At 32.9% G+C, this 22,064-nt stretch overlaps 1 protein-coding gene across 5 annotated transcripts in view; it reads left to right on the top strand.

Moving 5' to 3' along the window:
• Positions 1-22,064, top strand: part of LOC146996627 (uncharacterized) — a 161,123-nt gene that overhangs the window by 30,146 nt on the left and 108,913 nt on the right. The window contains exon 1 of one of the 5 annotated variants that reach the window (XR_015042370.1): positions 620-754. The exons of 1 other annotated variant lie outside the window; for it this stretch is intronic. The gene's annotated coding sequence lies outside the window, so the exon portion shown is untranslated. Of the gene's footprint in view, positions 1-619; positions 755-15,174; positions 18,070-22,064 lie in introns of those variants that run through there. 3 more of the 5 variants (XR_015042372.1, XR_015042369.1, XR_015042371.1) reach the window with 3 other exon arrangements.

Raw genomic sequence — 22,064 nt, 5'->3', positions numbered from 1 at the left:
AAAGTTAATATAATATAAATACAGATAAAGTTAAATATAATATAAAAAGTTAAATATAATATAAAAAGTAAGTTAAATATAATATAAAAAGTTAAATATAATATAAAAAGTAAGTTAAATATAATATAAAAAGTTAAGTAAAGCAAAAAAGTTTAAAGATAAATATAACGGTAGATAATCAGATAAATTTGAGTCGCCTTAGTCGTGATAAATCTCGAACTAAGAATAAGCGGTAGTTCTTTCTGCGTTTCCAAAGTCACTCGCAAATATCCAATAAATTTTCTGATTGGCTGGAAAAGATGAAAATTCATCCTTTCCAGCCAGTCAGAAATTTAGTTAAGAATAGCAGTAAATTTTATTGGATGGACTTGTCTTTTGTTAGCATTTTTCGAACAATTTGAATTAATGCAGGTGTTTTTTCGGTTTCTAAAATAAACACCTGCGTTTTCGAATAACTAACAGATACTTTTATAAACAGAACAAACTGGGGCTGAAAACTATTCGCACCTGCTCTGTGTTCTCAGGATCGACTAAATAACTTTTTTTTATTTATTTACTCAATAGATGGCGCGAGGAGCTCTCGTATCTGATGTTTTCTCGCCACACATTTCTTGTTTTACCCATAAAAAGTTCGTAATTTTTGTGTGACGCTAAGCACTTATTTTTTATATTACCGCCAATGCCCTTACAAACTACCCCAAATGTAGGTAATAGCTCCATGTAGCTGTATGCCTAAGTACCTGTTCCAGTAACAGTAAGCCTAAGTTCAAGATTTTATTTGTTTATTATAAACTTATTTTATCAGATACCTTTTTAACATATAAACGTTCTGCCTGTTCGCTAATTACATTTCGCCAGTTCGAACACTCGTTTAGTTCAATTATTTACCAACGAATTTACATTAAGGTTTATATTGGGGCTAAAGCCCACACGTTTGTTTTCACGTAGATTTTCAGATAAGTAACACAAAAGTGTTTATTCTTTGTTACATTCTTTATTATGACTTAGATAGAACCAAGTAAACTGAACTTCAGTTTTAGGCAAAGGAAATGATTTAATTAGCTATTTGGGAGGGGAATGTGTGATTGTAACGAATATATAATAAATGATGTAAAAAATATACTGCAAGCGCACTTTAATGTGATCACGTTTGTCCATAACTATTTTGCTATCGTAATAATCATGATTGGTATCATGATAACACTATAATATAAAACACTATAACGCTGAGAAAAAATTGCCCTTCAAAACAGAAATGGAATTTAACTAATTTAATATAAATATGATCAGTAATATATCTTGCATAAAATTCTAAACACGAAAAGACTGTTCGCATTTACGAAGGGTTCATACGTTTCTGAAAATTATTTGACTTCTTTTATGGAAATGAACAATTTCAGTAGATATTTGATCTCGAAAATTTTATTTTAGCAATAAAATTATATTAAAATTTACTCATTAGATTTATTAAAATTTGAGATAAATTTTAAAAAAAGACAAAAAAGAAAATCTGAAAAGTTTCAGATTTTAAATTACATGCGAAGGGGCGTATTTTTAACATTTTGTGTGTTACCTTTAATTATTTATTATCATGTTCTTTGCACTTAAATCATAAAATTCAGTTCAAGATGAATACCGCAAAATAATTTTAAATTGAGCATATCTTTAGTATTTCCGATACGCAGTTTCGCGCGCTGGAGATAAAAATGTTTTTTCTGTACAATGTTGCCATGGCTCGCTTTGAAATCGTAGAGTTTGTTAATCAAAAATTCGTTAAAGTTTTACAAAATGATAACGAAACAAATTTCAAATTTGGCCTTTCAGATGCCCATATTCGCAGTAGGATTACGTCATTCAAAATTGTATGGCTCTAGGTACCGTTGTTTTATCACAATGCGAAAAACATACATACATTTATACAGATTCTTAATTATTTAACTTCTTCAAATATAATACAGGGCAATAATATTAGGTAGCAACAGTTTGAAAAGTGAAACGGGCATTCAGAGTGATTCCACGCAAAATCGCAAAACGAAAACAATAGTCCCTCAGGGAAAAGCCTCCTTTTGGACTAATAATCTAATATATAATATATTTATTAGATTAAATTATATTTAAAATCACTAAAGAAATAAATTTTAATATATTTTTTAATTATTAATCACTTTAATCATTAATTATTTTAATGATTAATGATTTTATTTATTTATTTCTTCTTGTTCCTCTTTCCTGAGGGCCTAAATTAGGGCTCCGGCTCTTCTAATTTTAGAAATTAAGCCCTGAAAACATGCTAATGTAAAACAATAATGCAAAAACTGTAACCTTACTAAATGGTTACAAAAGGGCTTTTAGTATCGAAACACGATTTTGAGTTGTTTCACTTTTCATTCGAGTCAGCTGCCATTCGGAAAAACGACTGTTGTTATTTGACAGTCGTTTCTCCATTCTGTTAGTAATTATTTCCCTTCTGTTATTAATTAATAAATTAAAGTATTTAAAAGCATGTAAGATATTTTTTTTCCTGCTCTGAGCATACCTTCGTGGTGTCGCTGGAAGCATGTTCGGCGTGTAGTCGGAAGGTCCGGATTTCTAATACCGGCGAGGTCACTGCCCATTTTTCCCGCTCCTGGGGCATCGATATAACTTAACGATACTGTGAGCATCGATATAACTTAACGATACATGTATCAATAAATTTTTAAGCCCAAAGGAGCGTTAGCTCAGGTGGACTATTAATTTCGTTTTGGCATTTTGCGTAGATTAACTAATAACGGCGAATCACTTGAAATTGTTGCAATCTGATATTAAAGCCCGGTATTATATTGAAATTAAATAATCAAGAATTTGCATAAAGGTATGTATGTTTCTCGCATTGTGATAAAACAACGGTGCCTAGAGCCATCCAATTTTGAATAACGTACGTCTCTACTCGAATATGGGCATCTGGCCCACTGTCCCTTTGGGTTAAAAAAATATGTTATGTTACTTGGATACTCACAGCACTATAAAGGTATCAGCCTGAGGTATGGGTAGTCTTCGTGGAGGACTTTCGCGGGAAACTAGATCATATTCATGTTGCAAAACACGTGAGAAATCATGAGAAATACTCATGTAGCAAACTAGTTCGAACAATTTTTAATTTTATTCGAACTGCCGGTATTCAGTGGTCATCGGTAGGGTGTGCCATTGGTGAGATTTCAGATTTTACGTTACGCCAAAAAGGACTTTTTTTTTCTAACGTTTTCTGTGTGTTACATTTATTTATTAAATTTCATGTTCTTTGCACTGAAACCATAAAATCCTATTCAACAGCAATATCGCAGAATAATTTTAAAATGAGCCTATCCTTTGAATTTCCGATACACAGTCTCGCGTGCTGAAGGATTTTTTTTTTTGGCAGTGTTGCCATCGCTCGCTTTGAAATCGTTAAAATCGTTCGTTAAAAATTCGTTAAAGTGTTACAAAATACGAAATCGATGATAAAACAAATTCCAAATTAGAGCTTCCAAATGCTCTTCATATTCGGTGGAGGATTACGTTATTCAAAACTGGATGGCTCTAGGTACCAATGTTTTATGACAGTGCGAGAAACATACTTACATTAATGCAGATTCGTCATTATTTAATCTCTTTAATTTTTTTATTAGACACAGGGCGATAATATTGGATGGCAACAATTTGAAAAGTGATTCGCCGTTTATAGTAAATCGACGCAAAATGCCAAAACGAAATTAATAGCTCTTCTGGGCTAAAAATTATTTGTACTTTTTTAGTTATTTATTTCTTATTTTCCCATTACGGGCCAATATTTTCTATTATGGCTCCATTTAACCTATGCGTTTCTCGTTTTCAAAGCAACTGGAACTTTTTAAAGCATCTCATTTTACTTCGTTACTTGTTTACTGAAACAGCTAACTCAAGACAGAGATGTAATTCTTAGTTTAGAAAAATTTAACCTTAATTAAAAATTGCAGAAAATTCTTTCTGGAGAAAATTGCTTGGTGCGTGTTGTCTTTGTCTCTGTATTTGTACACGACACCGACTTTTCTTGGCCGAAACGGGCTATTAGTCTGGAAACGTAATTTTTCGTTGATTCACCTTTCATTCGGAAAAAATACCTTTCGGAAAAACGTAAGATATATGAATTAACAAGCTAAGCTCTTTGAAAGAATAGAAATCAATATTTATTGATGCTTAAGAATTTATTGCTTAAAAATATATACATAAACAGTTTCGAAAAAGATTATAAACTGAAGCACATTTTAGCACTTAATCCTGGTAGTCGTAAATTTTAATAAAAACTAGCTTAAGCCGTCTGAAGTTTAGAAAGTTTTTAGTTTTTCTAAAAAAAAAAGAAGCCCAAAGAAGCCTTAACTTAGAAGGGCTGTTAATCTCGAGACGACATTTTACGTCGTTTCATTATAAAGGGCGTATAACTTTTTAAATTGTTGCCACCAGATACTACCGCCCTGTATTATACTTAAAGAAATTAAATAATGAAGAATCCGCATGAATATATGTATGTTTCTCGCGTTGTGAAGAGCAATGATACTTAAAAGTTAACAAATTTTGAATAACGTGGTCCTCCACCCGAATATGGACACCTGGAAGCTCGATTTTTGGAATATGTTATATTGTCTACTTCATATTTTGGAACACTTTTAAGGAATTTTTGATTAATAAACTCAACGATTTCAAAACGAGAAGTAGAAACAATAACGGAAAAAAAATTATCTCCCGCGCGCGAGACTGTCTAACGGAAATTCTAAAGATATGCAGTTTTTAAATATTTTTAGACCAAAAGAACATTACCCCAAATGCTTTCGAAATGTGCATGTGTAATATATAATGTAATATACGAACTTGCTGCAAACCTCCTGGCCGATAATAATCGCACGCAGCACAACCAACACAAACATGTATGTGTACGTAATTGAAAAAGAAAAGGCCCCTTTGAGCGCAATATAACCCTTAAAAGCTTTTCGATTTTTTTTTTTTTTTTTTTTTTTTTTTAATATGGCGGGCACTAGCCGATTATAGGCGTTGGCCTGAAAACGTGGAGGCACCTAACGAGTGGCCATCATTGCCTCCTATGAAGGGACATACAATTTACATCCATGCTTTCTCCGGGATTCGAACCCAGGGTCTTCGGTACCGCAGTCAAAGTCACTACCCACTTCCCGGTCAGGGCGGGAGCTTACCTAAGTTAATGTTTTTGTTTTGTTAAATTAATGCAAAGCACGCAAGGGAGAAGGGCTGCCTGAGAGAAGGGATGCCTTCGTGGAGGGCTTCCGAAATGAAATTGGCTCGCACACGTTAGACATGTCGAAAACTACGAAAACACCCATGCAGTCAGCCCTTTCGCCGGGACGCATAATTCACAAGTGCACATCAGTATCGCCACTGAAGGAGGGGTTTCAAAAATGGACCAATGAGCTTTTATTGCTCTTATGACGCTGAGTCTTTGAAACTGCATAGTTGTTATTTACGTTTTATTTTGCTTTTGTTTCGCAGTTATAAATGCTGCTATCAATTTAACAGAAAATCTCGTAATGCTTTCGTAAGTTTATTTAATCGTCCGCATTTATTTCATTTTCGCGAAACTTATCACGCACAGGGTATTCGGATTAATGTTCGTGACATATTATCACTCCTTATATCGAGAAAATAACTTAAGCTACAATTAACCTCAAATGTTATGTATTTACTAACACCTGTGGATTAAGAGAATTCAAGTGTATAATTTTTTAATTGAGCTGAGAATAATTGGAAGTGTTAGAATAAATCTAGTATTTTCTTATCTCAATGCTTGCGTTCCTTTGATTTTAAAAGATTCAAAATTTGATAATTCAATCAAAATTCAATTAAATCAAAAGTCAAATCAATTAAATAAAAATTCAATTCAATTCAATTAAAGATCATTCAATTGTAAATGATCTGATTATACCTGTTGTTAAAAGTTACATATGAATAAATTAAATATATTCGTTGTAAATAAAATAAATTCATTCTCTTTGAAGAATAGAGAGTACATTTAAGTGTGAACAGTTATTAATGTGAAATTTAACACGCTAAATGTGTATAAAGGCAAATGAGGAACATTCACTTTGAATAAAACTATGCATTGACTATTATAATAGAACATCTTTTTCATACAGACTGCAGTAAAAAATCCTAAGACTTCTACTATTTACATATATAAATTAAATTATGCTTAGATTTTATCTAACTTGCACTGAAAATTTTCACAAGAAAAGCGTGATGCTTTAATTATTTTGTAATGTGAATTGCGTGTCAAAACATTTGCAGAGCGGGGCAGAAGTCATGTAAAATGGCAGAAATATTACTGAAAGCCCATTGGTCCATTCTAGAAGAAACTACCTTGGTGGCGATGCAGATGTGCACTTACGAAATATGCCGCCGGGACTCAAACCCCGGACCGAACTTCCGGTGTTCAGCGACGTTACCGCTCGACGGCTGTTGGGACTTCCTACGTTAAAATTTAACTATGAATAAGTGTGGCGTGATTTTTAAGCATTGACACGGGAAGTTTATATGCTACATTTAAAATGGTTATTGTACTCTGATAAAAAAAAATCAATAAAGTTTGAGTAAAAATCTAGAAAACGAATAATAGAAAAGATGTAAGACTAATCTTTTTTATGCCTTTATGTTGATTTTTACTTCCTTAATTATATCCTGTTCTTCTTTCACATAATTATAAAACTGGGCACAAGTCATTTTAAAATTAAAATAACAAATCAAAATTGCTTCAACTGTCTCCACTGCAAATTTGTTACTTTTATACGATTATTGAAGACCATTAGGGAAAATAGTCTCTCGAAATTTGCATTGTGGGCTGGTATGGCAAATGCACGTACAGTGTTCGATACAATTTGTACGTTTTTGCATAGCTTTATTAGGTACGATTTCCGATCAATATGCTTTGTATCTGCAAGAAACTTAGCCATTTTCAAAGTAGCTACCACAGTTTTAAATGGTACTCTTTTTTTCTCTAATTAGTTAGAATATGGCAACCCTTAGCTACTATGAAAACATCGGAAACGAAAAAGGCAGATGGAATGAAATTCATGACTCAAAAAAATTCGCTTCAGTTGAAGTGTTTTAAAAGCAGCTGCAAAATCCACGAACAACGTCTATTTTTTTTGTTTTGGCGCCTAGCGAAAAATGCAGTGTCAACAGAATTTTATTCGTAGTTGTTGTTATTACTAAGATATCTGCGTCCGCTAATGATCTCACGCTCTAAAGTAGGAACCTTCAACCTCTCACATCCAACAGCCACATCAATAAATTCACAAAGGTCCGCGGGCCACGTGTCAGTCAAAAAAATCTTGTAGTCGAAAAATTTTATATAAAAAATCTGATGTATACAGCACATGACTTCCTTGTACGGAATACTAAATTATACGCATTTTTTCTTGCATTTCATTTAAACTTATTGGATTGAATTAAATCTACTTCGCTGACAGCGCATAAACCACAATAAAATACTAAATGTATTCTTTAAAATTCACTCTAGTATTTCTTTACCATAGCGACACTCTGGCGCTAGATTCACTTAACAGTATTATATTTCGTTCATATTATAACTCATAATGCACAAAATTTATATCATTTAAAGAATAGAATTATCTAATCGTTGCCACATGTTCTATTCAAATACTATAATAAAGCTAGAATGAAATATAAAAGAAATTAAGCAGACAAAACAAAAAAGAAACAGTTTTTCACAGACGATTGAGTATTTCTCATTTAATTAATTCAGTTCTCACTTCGCGAGAAGGCAAAAATATATAAGAACTCAAAATATGTATATTAAAAATTACGAAGTAAATCTTAAACGCTTATTTCCTCGAAAAAATTCCAGAACGGATTAAGCATGATTTAATTGGCAATAATAAATGAAGGCGTTATCTTTATTGTTGCGAAGCTAAGTTTCTCTAGATTGGCAACAAATCCACTAGTCTGCTGTTTCAAATGTAAACAATCAATGGCGACCATAAAAAAAAAAGGCTTAGCGGCACTTAAACAACTTTAAAATTGTTGATAATTCTAAAAATATTGCATACAGATTTACTAAAGGAATAAAAACCTTAACCGGAAGATAAAAACAAAATAATTCAATCATTTTTAAAGCAAAAAATGTACAATTTACAAACATATAAGAGTAAAGAAACTGAGATCACTGAGCCGGGTAACAGAGTGGATATATATATATATAAATATATTTATATGCGTTTGGTGCGGCCGATTGCAATCAAAATACGAGATGCACATCTACATGTTATAGCTGTCCTACATACAAAATTTCAATGTTCTGAGGCTACTCCTTTTTGAGTTATGCGAGATACGTACGCACGTACGTACATACGTTCGTACAGACTCCACGAAAAATTCTCTTCAGAATTCATTTTAAAGCAGTTTTATAATTTTTTTGGAGGAAACGAGTCTTTTATTCTGTCCTTACGTACAGATATCACGCAAAAACATCGTTAAATTGCATTCGATAGCGATCAAAATGGATATTTTCGTTGAAATATGTTGCCTGAAACTTTTCGTGATTACAGTACTTTCTTTTTACTTCGTACAAGGAAGTAAAAAGGGAGGTTTTTTTTTTACAAGAGTGTACAACTGCGAAGAGATAGTGTTACAGATTTGTATATGTATACATTGGTTCCAAAAAATCAATCCAAAAGTTGGAATTCAAATTAAAATGTTTTGCAACTTTTTTTAACTATGAAAGAAAAAAAGTATAAAGATGACTGTACAGAACGATATTACAAAATGCATTTACAATAAAAAGTAAAAATTAAAAAAAAAAAAAAAAAAACTTATATTACTGGCTGGAGATGGTAGTTACTTTGGTTTCAATGTGAAATTTGACATTGTTTTTTCTTGATTAAAGCTTCAATATCCGGTTTAATCTGTGTTGTTGCAATTCTTAAAAGTTTCCTCCAAATGTCTCTCTGTCAGCCGTGTTCTTGTTTTTGATTTTTGAATTTTCATTTTACTAAAAAGCTGTTCACATATGTAGGCAATGCCAAAGATAGAATACATGAAGATTGCATGTTTACGAATTCCTGGATACTTGTCTTCCGTCACGTATTTCGAATAAAAATTAATGTAGGATTTTCAAGAAACTTGCATTTTACTGCAGAGTAACACTGTAAATCTATAAATTCTAATTGAAGTTCAGGTGAAACACATATTACATAAGATAAAGAGAAATGTTTGAAAAATTCGTCATTTTCAGAAAATTTTATCCCAAATAATAGAATACATGAAAGACTGCATGTTTACGAATTCCTGGATACTTGTCTTCCGTCACGTATTTCGAATAAAAATTAATGTAGGATTTTCAAGAAACTTGCATTTTACTGCAGAGTCACACTGTAAATCTATAAATTCTAACTGAAGTTCAGGTGAAACACATATTACATAAGAGAAAGTGAAATGTTTGAAAAATTCGTCATTTTCAGAAAATCTTATCTCAAATAATAGAATACATGAAAGACTGCATGTTTACGAATTCCTGGATACTTGTCTTCCGTCACGTATTTCGAATAAAAATTAATGTAGGATTTTCAAGAAACTTGCATTTTACTGCAGAGTCACACTGTAAATCTATAAATTCTAATTGAAGTTCAGGTGAAACACATATTACATAAGATAAAGAGAAATGTTTGAAAAATTCGTCATTTTCAGAAAATTTTATCCCAAATAATAACGGGTATGTCAATAAAATGTTTTAAATATCAAGAATAAGTTATTTTTTACGACAAAAAGCTGATAAGGCAATTTTTCTTGAAACCAAATTTCTTAAAAATTTTTCAATTTTTCTTCAAATGTGAGGCCATTAAAATACCTTTAGCGGGCCACGGCTTGAAGACCCCTACTTTAAAGCACGGTGCGGCCCAAACGCAAATTATGAAAGTATTTAAATTTACACACTTTTATTTAAAAAATAAATATTTGAATTTGATTCATGTATAATTTATTCGTTGGCATTTTACCTACCCCGCGATAAATATCCTAATTTTCGCAATCATACTTTATTAATGTCTTCAACTTTTGGCAGTACGTATATTTGCGAACAATTATTTTCAAGAATGAAGCATCCAAATAACAAAATAAGACAAAGATCACTGGCAAACATCTTGAAAATGCATTAAGAATTGCAACCTCGTGTATTGAACCCGATATCGATTTGCTTGTTCAACAAAAGCAAATCCGCCCGTCTCATTCATTTTAATTTTTTTCATTTTTATGAAATCCAAACTAAATGAACTGGTGTACTGAGAATACGGCAAAGCACACTAGGGCTATCTGCCTAAGGGAAGGGATGCCTTCGTGGAGGACTTTCTAAGGAAAACTGGCTCTATACACGCTACCATATGGGAAAAACCACGAAAACGCCCATGCAGCCAGCCGGTTAGCGGGATTCGAACCTCGGACCGAACTACCAGTGTTCAGCGATTTTACTGCTCGGCCGCTGTTGGGCCCAAACTAAATGAAACGAAACTTTTACAAATTAATAATAAATATGTACCTATATATATCTAATTCAAATAAAGAAAATTAATTAAATTAAAAATTAATTAAAAAGAAGTTGATTTATTTTAATAAAACAACATAGAGCTAATTTTTATTTAAATTTGTTAAAAAATATTGTAAGTGTGCCCCCGTTTTTTTTTTTTTTTTTTTTTAATGCGGCCTTCAAACAGTCACAATTTAGACACCCATACTTTAAAGCAGGGTTTCTTAAACTGTGGGTCGCGACTCCCGAGGGAGTTGCGGGACCTGCAGCAAGGCGTCGCCAAAAATTTTAGCAGTTTTCATATTCTTTAACTTATTATAATAATTTTACAATTACCAAATATTTTTACAAAATGTATCTGAAAACAGGCAAAGATAAGACAATACAGACAAAGAAAAAAACGAAAACGTTTCGACGAATTCTTTTTATAGTATAAACGTTCATTTTCCTTGCTTTGCACGTGACGCTGTCATTTCATCTGTTACTTATTTAAAAGTTTCACATTGTTCTATGTCTTAAAATTAGAAATGAAAGTTAATGACCTAAAACTGCAATAGTATATTACAGTACAAGTGAAAGAATTGACAGTTTTACTCACGCGTGTGTTGGATTTGCAGAATACTTATGGAGGTTCTAACAAATTTTTGTAAATATTATGGGATTCTGGGGGTCACAAAAAAATCTCGGCGATAAAAAGGAGCGCGAATGAAAAATGTTTAAGAAACCCTGTTCTAAAGGATCAATTTTGCTCTCGCTGTCGTCTTTTACTTAAAAAGAACTCATAGAGAGACAAATCTGTTACGAAATAAAAGTATAAGGTATTTCTCCCACTTCCCTAGCGTGCCTTCGTGGTGTAGTGGTTCAGCACACTGGGACGGTATTCCAGAGGTCCGTGGTTCGATTCCCGGCGAAGGCGGTTGCATATTTTCATCTTTTCTGCTTCCAATTAACCTAATGACTCTACAAAAGAACTTGTTTTTTTGTTCTTTTTTCCGTTGGCTAGCGGTTTAGTAAAGGTATATCCATATATGGCGGCCAAAATTAGGGGCGGCTGGACGATACTACGTCTAAATATTTTAAATTCATTGTAAGTACTTGTCATACGTAACTACGTTTTATACAATCTGTCTTATCTAAGTGCTTAGTGTGAAATAAAAATTTTATTAATCACTGAAAATATTTATTTATTTATTTATTTATTTATTTAATTTGGGGGCAGCAATCTTAGGAAAATACGCGGGCAGCCAATGGCCTAGGAGCGGCTCTGGTGTAAGTGTGCATTTTTTATATCTCAGTGTGCTAACCACCCCCTAGATAGCCTTGCTAATTTTAAATTAAATGTAAGAAGAAAACAATATGGAAGCTTGAATAATTCTAAACACGGATAATTCCGATGCTAATTCTAAACACAAAGATGACAAGCCAACTTAGGTTTGAAAAACAGATTTTAAAAAATGTAAGTCTTAGATATGCATCAAATTTCATTGCCACGAAAAATAAATTTAGTTCTCTAGACCCTGAAAACAATACTAATAATACCCAGACTGTAGTTAACACTGTAAATCAACCAAGTACTTCAAGTCAAAATTTACCCACATCACCACAACCAAAAGCTATTCCTCCAGTCATGGTATGGGTTATTCAGTTATGGCAAAGCACACGAGGGCTATCTGCCTAAAGGGAGGGATGCCTTCGTGGAGGACTTTCTAAGGGAAACTGGCTCGTATGCACGTTACACGGGGGGAAAAGCACGAAAACGCCCATGCAGCCAGCCCGTTCGCGGGATTCGAACCTCGGACCGAACTACCAGTGTTCAGCGTCTTTACCGCTCGGCCGCTGGTGGGCCCCCTCCAGTCATGGTAAAGCTGCCGGGGAACATTAAATGTAATCCATACCTAAAATAACTTGCAAACCAATCAAAAGCAAAAATTTTTTGACAAAATAAATGGAGAATTTCTCAAAATTTTACACAATACACCCAACGGTCACAGAATTTTTAACACAATTTCTCCGGGATAATAATGTAGAACTTTACACCATTAATGCAAAACACCAACACTCAGTAAAAGCAGTCATCATAGGACTGCCCATAGATATGGAAATGAGATATTTTAACGGAATACGGTTAAGTTCACAAAGTTGTTCAGATGACATGTAACATAGCCATGCAACCAATACCGCTATTCGAAATTCAAATTTTTTTGAACAAGTTATAGCTTAGCCCACACACGCACATTCTTGGCCCCGTTCCGAAAAATTGTCGCATATCTCATATATATATATATATATATAAGACTCGTATCCCTCATAAAGGGCCTCATATCTCACACAGCTTAGGATCTCATCAAATCAAAATTTGTCCCTCCAACCTAATGTTGAACAACATATGTCACTAGTAAATATTGACCATAGTAAAAATTTAAAAATATGTTAATAAAAATCTTATTTCACAATGCCACAATTGCCAGAAATGGCATCACTCATCAGAAGACGGTTTCCTCGTTACGTAAAATGCACTTCGGATCACGCAACTAGCTTCTGCTCACAAAACAGGATTCATAGAAAACACAGTCTGCGTCAATTGCAAAAATTTTCATCCAGGTTATATAAAATTCCCAAAACCAAGAAGCAATAATCCACAAGGCCAATCACAAATTCACAAACAGCTAATAGTAACACTCCTGTACAAAACTTAGCATACAAAAGCAACTCCATTATTAAATACTCCAAAACTCACTCCGTCGCTGAACACTGGTAGTTCGGTCCGAGGTTCGAATCCTGCAAACGGGCTGGCTGCATGGGCGTTTTTGTGGTTTTCCCCATGTGCAACGTGTATACGAGCCAGTTTCCCTTAGAAATTCCTCCACGAAAGCATCCCTCCCCTTAGGCAGATAGCCCTAGTGTGCTTTGCCGTATTCTCAATACACGCACACACACATTTTTTGGTTACTGCGAAAAAGCTGTTTTTAAAATTATTTTAAACACCTGAATTCCCATAGCCCTTTCGTTTTGCTACTAGAACGCAAATCTGGTAAAGAGTATTTAAGCTGAGGTTTTTTTTTCGGATTGGAAGTTAGAGCGTGTTTCTGCCTCGCAGAGACAACGTTAATAAGATTTGATTCCTCGTCTTGGCATTTTACTTGTCGCCATTTAAATTGTTACATCTGTGAGCCGTTCCAAACTTTGTGTTAACTAAAGGCATCCTACTAGAACGCAAATCTGGTAAAGAGTATTTAAGCTGAGGTTCTTTTTAGGATTGGAAGTTAGAGCGTGTTTCTGCCTCGCAGAGACAACGTTAATAAAATTTGATTCCTCGTCTTGGCATTTTACTTGTCGCCATTTAAATTGTTACATCTGTGAGCCGTTCCAAACTTTGTGTTAACTAAAGGCATCCCTCCCTTAAGGCAGATAGCCCTCGAGTGCTTTGCTATAATCTAATAAACCAAACCAACCAACCAAAACCCACTCACAGTTTAAATTTTACAGGCTTCATGGTACTATTCAAAATTGTTAAAGCACTGGAAGCCATATCTGGATTTAAAAAATTGGCATATTTACAGAAATGACAGCATGTTTTTCAGCTTCTTGCATCGTGCGACCGTAAAGCATTTTGTGAAATAAATGCTGGGTTTGTTTATAAATCCACGACAGTTAAATGTATTTCAAGGAAACATTATTCAAGGAATTTAATTTTAAGTAATCATTAATACCAGCAATTATTAAAAAAATTTATATTTGAACTATGTAAATCATAAAAACTGGATGAAAACCGAAAACTGTATTTTAAATCCAATCTACAAAATTGTCTAATATGCAAAAATGTGGTGTATTTAATTATGGCAAAGCACCCTAGGGATATCTGCCTAAGGGGAGGGATGCCTTCGTGGGGGACTTTCTAAGGTCAACTGGCTCGTATACACGTTACACATGGGAAAAACCACGAAAAGGCCCATGCAGCCAGCCCGTTCACGGGGTTCGAACCTCGGACCGAACTACCAGTGTTCAGCGACTTTACCGCTTGGCCGCTGGTGGGCCACGCAAAAATGTGAAACTAAAAAATGTAACCCAAACTTTACTCATAAAAGCAGCTTTCCGTGCAAGAAAATGTTACATAAAATTCTACCCGAAGCTATACGGGCAAACAAAATACATATTAGAACTAACATTAAAGAAGTAATATGCATCATAACATAATAATTTAAGGTAAGTCCTCTAAAACACTCTCTTTTCAGGAATTGTGTTGTTCAATGACAATATCGTTATCTATGCTTGGATAGCTATGAGCTGAGTCTTTAGAGAAGTTTGTTAAATTTTATGAAGCCATCGACATCCAAATATACTGTATAACAAAAAATTGACGCACCAAGAAGGAATCATTCGATTGCTTTGAAATTTCGTATACATAAATATTTTGATCAAATATGCAAATGGTTAAAATTTGGTGTCCAATGAATGAATAGTGGATCGGAACTACGCATCCAGCAAATGCATCTAAGGATCTGTTCTTGAACTTTTTGGTACCAAGTTCAACTCATCACTTCTCTATTATTTTTACAAGGCTATCTCAACTCAGGGCTAAAGAAAGAGAAGGGCTGGGTCATCCCTTTGAGAAGAACGATGCCGACACGAACCCCTCTTGAGGAACATACCGGATGTTATGTGACGTCACTGGGTTCGTCCCGTCGTCGACTGACCAGAGCATCAGTGCGAAAGATTGAATCTTTAGTTCTTGGATTCTCTTTCTTTAGCCCTGTTAGTTTCAGAGAAAGAAATGTTTTTTTTTTTTTTTACTTGAAAGTTATAACTGATGATACTTTTAAAGGGATTTTGTATTTAGAAAGTTCTTGTAATGAGAAACCATTGAAAAAATGGTATCGTGTGCCGTTGCTACCTGTAGCAATACGTATCATAATACGAAAGAAACTAGCGTGGTATTTCATAGATTTCCGTACAAAAATATTCAATTAACGAAAGAATGGTTGCATAGGTGTCGAAGAGCGGATATTATTAACACAAAGAGTGCTCGAATATGCAGCAATCACTTCACTGAATCTGATTATGAGGATGATATGAAAAGGTTGCTAGGATTACCGACAAAAAGATACTGAAGTCAGCTGCTATTCCAACTGCTTGTATTCCTGACTTGGTTATTTATCAGAATACACCAAGGCAGCAAAGGCAACAAAAAAGAAAAAATTTACAAAGTGCATTTAAAAGAATTCAGAATTTAAGTCCTAAAAAGGCATGTCTGGAACTTCAAAACGATAACAATAATAGCTATGAGAAGCTCACTGAAAATAATATTACTCAGCAATGTTGTAACTGTTCCAACCTCCAGAAAAATGTGAATGATTTAATCACAAAATTATCAGCTCTTGAGAATAAGGTTTCTGTTTTACAGACTGAGAAAAAGTAGCATTTAAAAACTATCTCCGAACAAAGAAAAAGATTTAAAAGGAATAGAAAACTAATATTAGAAGAAGTTCAGAAACTGAGGAAAGACATTAAAAAAGTGAATCAACGAAATGAAAAACTAAGAAAAATTAAAACGTATATTCAAAACATATTTACCGAAACTCAAATAAATGCATTAATGAAAAAAAGCGAATTAAATGGTCTCCAGGCGATATTTCAAAAAGCATAGTAATCAGATCGTTATCCGTAAAGTCATACGACTTCTGGAAAGAAAAAATGGGTATTCCGCTTCAAGTGCAAGTACATTGAAAAGATGGTGCTCAAGATTCAGTTGAATTCCCGGCATTTTAAATGATGTACTGTTATTGATAAAAAAAAAAAAAAACTTGCCAAAATGCAACTGACGAAAAAAGATTATGCGTATTAAGTTTCGATGGAATTCATATAGATTCAAGACTCTGTTATGATTCAAAATTGGATCAGATATTAGGTCCTTTTAAAAAGACTCAATTTGTATTGGTTCGAGGACTCATTTCGCAATGGAAATATCCCATTTATTTTGATTTTGATCGTCAAATGAAGGAAAATCTTCTGTCTTCCATTTTGTTTGCACTTGAATCATCTGGGCTTCGAGTCAAAGCAATTGTATCTGACATGGGAGGTTGTCAAACCCTTTGGAAAGAATTACAAATTTCAACAAATAAATCTTTCTTTTACAGTCCTAAGTTCAGCACCAAAATATGGGTTTTTGCTGATATGCCGCATTGCATAAAGCTTTTGAGAAACCATTTTCTTGATAAAGGTTTTATGCTCGGAAATGGTACAATTATAAACAAAGACGTTATATATGAAGTACTCAATAAAGATATCGGAGAAATTAAACTGTGGTATAAACTGAAACCTCAATTTTTATCAGTAAAAGGGAACGAGAGACAGAAAGTAGCACCAGCAAAAGCATTATTTTCCTCCACAACGGCTAAAGCAATTATTCATTTGACTGGTAATGCTGCAACAAGTAATTGTTTTTCAATGGTTGATGATTTTTTTGACATTATGAATAGTAGTGTACCATTAGCCCCTAGCAATAAGCCTTTAAAAGCTGCTTTCAGCCTAGAAAGCTATTATGAAGTACAAAAATAAAAATTAAATGAGATCAAGCAAATGATTTTTGATCTCAGAGTATGCGGAAAGCAGACAATGCTACCTTTTCAGAAAGGTATTATCATATCGATAAATTCGCTTTTCGGTTTATTTGACGACGTAAAATCTATAGATGTGATATATATTTTAACATCAAGACTGACTCAAGATGTATTAGAAAGCTTGTTCAGCCAGATTCGGGGTCTAGAGCGTTTTAATGACCATCCGTCTCCATCAGACGTAATAATTCGCCTGAAAAGGTTGCTATTGGCAAACAAATTGCCTAAATTGTCGTTAAAGACAAATGCTAATGACTGTGAAGATGTGAAGAAAGTTGAAGCATATTTGACAAAAGAGCTGTTCTTCAAATGAAAAAGCACAAATGTTTGAGACTTCCTTATACGAAGATGATTTAATTAATTACGAAGACATCTATGATGAATGTACGTCACTTCCTTGGGAAACCGAAATTTATGATTCAACGAAAGATATATCTGCATATGAACAAGAATCGCTCGCTTATGTGGCAGGTTATATTGCATATCGTGTGAAAGATAAAGATCCTACTTTGGGTGAAATATCAAAAAAATTCGTACATATTCCTAACGACTCAAATTGGATATTTTTATTATCTAAAGGAGGATTAACTGTACCATCACCAGTTTGGATGGAAACGATGATGAAAATGGAAAATGTTTTCCGTTCTTTTCATGGCAGTTCTTTTCGAAAAGGTAGAGGTGTAATTCAGAATCTCATTTCTTAACTTGAGAAACGTTTTCCCTCCGTGAATAAGAGTTCAGTTCGTTTATTTTGCCGTTTACGAACATTTATAAGGGTTTGGCACTTGAATAGGAATGCAACCCTTGTATCGGCAAGAAAAGCTGACCAGAAAGCAAATAAATGGATGAAGAGTAATAGAGGATTATCGAACCAAACTATATAAGAAAAAACATCATGTAAGTTGATTCATATTATTCCTACCAAAAACAATAATTTGAATCATTACTTTGTTTATTATTCACTTAATTTGTGACCTAATTTATGCAAGTTTCAGATAATTATTTGGACTACTATATAAAATATTATATATTATTATATACTAATTTAGACTGCTAAATTTTACTATATAAAATAAACCATTAAATTCTGCATAAGCATAAATTAGTATCAGAGCATATACTTTTAAAATGTAAGAATACATGCTATTATTCCAAAATATATAAATATTGTTTTAAAACATTTTCATTATTTTTTGAGTAATTGATGTTAATAATACTGATACTGATATTCCATAATAATGCTTTCATAATAGACATTGCAAAAGCTTACCAAATTCTACTACTCATTATCAACGCTAATTGAAAAGCAAAAATGGAAGAAGTGAAATTTGTTTCGTTTTAATGTGTTATGAAATCTATTATTAGCATTAACTAATTTTTAATTAGATAGATGTGTAATGTCTTTAGCATGTATCGTTGGGTTACTATTTACATACATTTAAAAAGATGATTATGAAAAAGAATTACTACATTTAGGGTACACTAGACCTAAAAAATTAGTTATGTTTACGCATATGTGTTATTTAAAAAATAGTTATGTTTATGCATGTTTTACTTACGTTTTACGCATATTAGAGTTTAATTTGGTATGACGTAAATATATTTCTAGTTCATATATACTAAATGCATGTATATTGCAATTTCATGAGCTAAAATCTCGGCTCATATTGGTTATTAAACTATTTTTCAAAGCGTTTTGATTCTCAAGCAAATGCTTAAGAAACTGGACAGCAGAACTGACCAAGCGAACCCAACTACGTCATCAGTCTCTTCTTTCGGTTTCAGCCGCGAGAAGCTGATGAACTAGCCCTTTAGCCCTGATCTCAACTGGAGAAGCTTCATTTTTTGACTTTTACATACGTCAGGACCCTAAGGGGATTCATTTAGGAATCTGGAAAGAGCCGGAGTAGTGCATCTCGAAATACCCTCATATGCGGTCAGGTCCTAAATTTACAATCCCTTTTTTCAGGGGGAGAGCTGACAAGGAGCGGCAATCTCGCTTGGGATCATGAGAAAATGTGGGGGTTGTTTAAACATCTAACTTCTCTACATTCAGTTTTATACAAAGGAAAATACAAATTAAATTCTTCGAATAAATGCAATTTTGTACAATGAAAATGTATTACTTAACGATAAACTGTAAGATAAATAACATTTTTTTTTAAAGCCATAGGTGTAGAAAGACAGATATTTGTTACACGAATGAATTTGTAGTAAATATTGAGTTTTTCATTTCGAATGCTATGTTCCATGTATGCGAAGTAGCTGAGTATGTGAGATAATAGTCAAAACCGAACGGCTTTCAACCTTTTCACGGCTAAGGACTAATTGTTTTTATTTGAGACTTATGAATAAAATAACGCAAACTAGACTGCAGAAAATTCCTAAGAATGAAGTTAAATAATACTGAAAAATACATTATTGATGCACTTCTGTGTTTTATATGTAGTAGTATTAACTACGACTATAATCCTTAAATGGAATCCTTAAATTATATATATCTATGTATAGGTATATATAAATGGAACCAAATATAGAACAAGGTATAAAATATCTTTATTATACAATGTTCATTACCATACGTATATTTACGTAATATCAATATAAATAGTTAGTTAGGTTTCGTACATATATAATTTATTTTTATATTTGTATTTTTTGTATTAGATTCAGTATTGTATACGTATCTGAAGTTTAATTTATTCTCTTTTTGGGTAACGACTTTAAATGAGAATTGTTAGGGCCTTCATAGGGATTACATTATATACAATCAGTTAGGATCCGACTTTTCCTTTCTTTTAATCATTATATATATTGAAATACTACTTGATAAGTATACATAAAATATAGCAGTTTTTTTAAGCTACTTATTTATATATCTATTGTTTGGTCTGATTTGTTTGATTATAGCAAAGCATTCGACGGTTATTTGCCTAAGGGTAAGGGTGCCTCGTAGAGAACTTTCTAAGGAAAACTGACTCTTCTGCACGTTACGCGTGGGGAAAACCTCGAAAACGCCAATACAGCCATCCCCGTCGATCCGGATTCGAACCCCGGATCAACCTGCCAGAGTTCAACGACTTTACAGCTCAGCCGCTAGTGAGCCCCCCCCCACACACATCCACACATATACATTAAATAGTATTTACATGTCGTTTATAAAGTATAATTGAGTGCAATTTAATCATAAAGAGTTAGAAAATATTCTAAGGAATTACTTCACTTCGTAGACTTTTTGTTAAGCTTCACCATATTTCTTGAAGAAAATCTCAATGCTAGTTCCATTTCCAAGCTGTTTATGTACCTTATTTTTCATGCTTTGAATTATATTTAGAAAATTATTTCACTTGGTTATAGCTGAAAATGCAGTTTTTTTATTGAAGAATTTAAGGGTAAGAAGAGAATTATGGCCTTTTCTAATTATTCTTGAAGCATTTAATTTTTTTTTAAAGCGCCCATTAATACGGATCACTGAACTAAAGTGCTCAATACAGGACAAATTAATTAGCTACTAAATTTTGATTTTCGTTGAGTAAAAATGAATTCATCTGCATTCTATAAGAAAGTAAATATTCAAAAAAAAATTTTTTTTTCCTATTCTCGCAGTCATAATATTTTTCTTAAATATTCAGCTAATTCATATTCAGATATTCCAATCCATTACAATAAGTAATAAATCAATACAGTAAATAAGTTGCCCTATTGCACATTAGAAATACTTATTCTCGTAATAACAGATACGTATGTGTTATTCTCTTCGTAATTTTCAGTATATATATTTATATTTATAATTAAGAAATCTTTTGAAAGCAGCGTCAAACAGCTGTCAAAATTATATTTTAAAATTATTATTTAGAAATGCGCTTATAATGGTTTTTATATTTACGAAAGATACTTCCCGTTTACTCAGGCTCACTGTATTCAAGTCGATAGGACCAATTGAATGGAAAGATCGATTTGTTAATTCATTTCCAAGTTTCAAATCGGATGAATGGACTCGCGAATAAAATGGCACATTAAAATACGGTCACTGAACTACATTGAGGAATGAAAATTTTAACAAAGGTTTCGTACTTTATCTTATGAAAACAAAATATCAGAATCTAATTAAATGTTTCACTTATTAGAAAAATAGAAAATATAAATATTTGTGAATAAAAAGAAATTATCTTTAAAAAAATAAAATTTAAATGAAAAAAATAAAAGAATTAAAAAATATTGCAGAAATTACATAAAACAGCGAATAAACTTATTCGGCACAAGCTTGCTCAATGTAAAACAGATTGTACAGTCAGAAAGCTCGCCTTGTCACAGAAATATACTGTTCATCGGGTTTAAAGGTTATTCAGACTAACGTGCGAAGTTCAGTGAGTAAACTTGTATTTTCCTTTGAATGTATAAACTAGCCAAAAAAATTGAGTACTTGACAATTAGATGCAAATTTAACAGATGGGAGCACTTGACAATTAGATGCAAATTTAACAGATGGATTGAAGGAACCCTACTGCAACGTACCACTTTGTGTAAGCATTTTCGTGGATTTCCTTAAGGTATGTAAATATGAGCCGATTTTCCTTAGAAAATTCTCCATGAAATCATGCCTAGCCAACCCTCATATGTTTTGCCATATTCAATACAAAATCATTTTTAAGATGATTAATTAATTAATTTTATGTTAGATGATACGAAGCTTTTCAAAAACTAGGATGCTTTCCGTAAACAATTAGCATTAATAAGCTCTGTTCAACTGGAATTGGGTTGGATTATTTGTTTATAGCAGTGCTTTTCAGCCGACTTACATGTACCTGTATGTATTGCTCAGAGGGGGTGGAAGGAAATTTCTGAACGAAAACAATGTAATAATGAAATGTTAATAAACAAATAAATATAAC

The sequence above is a fragment of the Stegodyphus dumicola genome, chromosome 7, assembly GCF_044657685.1.
Source record: "Stegodyphus dumicola isolate Sdum_Otavi_A_Nest chromosome 7, ASM4465768v1".
Lineage (NCBI taxonomy): Eukaryota > Metazoa > Arthropoda > Arachnida > Araneae > Eresidae > Stegodyphus > Stegodyphus dumicola.
This window is presented reverse-complemented; position numbering and strand designations above follow the sequence as displayed.